Consider the following 712-nt stretch of genomic DNA (forward strand, 5'->3'; position numbering starts at 1 on the left):
TTAAAAGTCTTTATCCAACTGGCCGACACCTTAAAATCCAACGGTGCTTCACCTGATGCGATTCGTTTAAGATTATTTCCTTTCTCCCTCAGGGATAGAGCACGTTCATGGTTAGATTCACGTCCAGCTAATTCAATAACTACCTGGGAAGACCTTAGGAGAGTGTTCCTTGCTAGATATTTTCCCCCCAGTAAGATTGCTGTTCTTCGAAACCAAATAACTAGATTTACTCAAAACCAAGGAGAATCACTTTTTGAAGCTTGGGAGAGATATAAAGAGTTGTTAAGAGTCTGTCCACACCATGGCCTAGAACAATGGTTGATCATTCATACCTTCTACAATTAACTCCACTATAACATAAAGATGAGCATCGACGCTGCCGCTGGTGGCGCACTAATGAACAAACCTTACCCTGAAGCTTGTGACCTAATTGAGGATATGGCCCAAAACCATTACCAATGGGGAACTGAACGAGCATTAATAGACAAAAAGGATACCCAAGGTGGAATACACGAGATAAGCTCTATGGACATGATGCAAGCGAAAATGGACGCCTTATCCCTTAAGGTCGAACATATTTCTACAAACACTAACATCGTAGCGGTAGTCCACACAGAGTGTGAACTTTGTGGATCTAAAGGACACGAATCAGCGGAGTGTAACCTTTTAAATGAACGGAACACCGACCAGGTGAATTACGCCCAAGGTAACC

At 42.6% G+C, this 712-nt stretch overlaps 1 non-coding gene across 1 annotated transcript; it reads right to left on the reverse strand.

Annotated features, from left to right (window-relative positions):
* Window positions 1-201: 201 nt before the first annotated feature.
* On the reverse strand, window positions 202-308 carry LOC127124888 (small nucleolar RNA R71). Its single transcript, XR_007804366.1, has one exon. It is a non-coding gene; the product is annotated as a small nucleolar RNA R71 (small nucleolar RNA).
* Window positions 309-712: the final 404 nt, after the last annotated feature.

Source organism: Lathyrus oleraceus, chromosome 2, assembly GCF_024323335.1.
Source record: "Lathyrus oleraceus cultivar Zhongwan6 chromosome 2, CAAS_Psat_ZW6_1.0, whole genome shotgun sequence".
In the NCBI taxonomy this organism is placed as follows: Eukaryota; Viridiplantae; Streptophyta; class Magnoliopsida; order Fabales; family Fabaceae; genus Lathyrus; species Lathyrus oleraceus.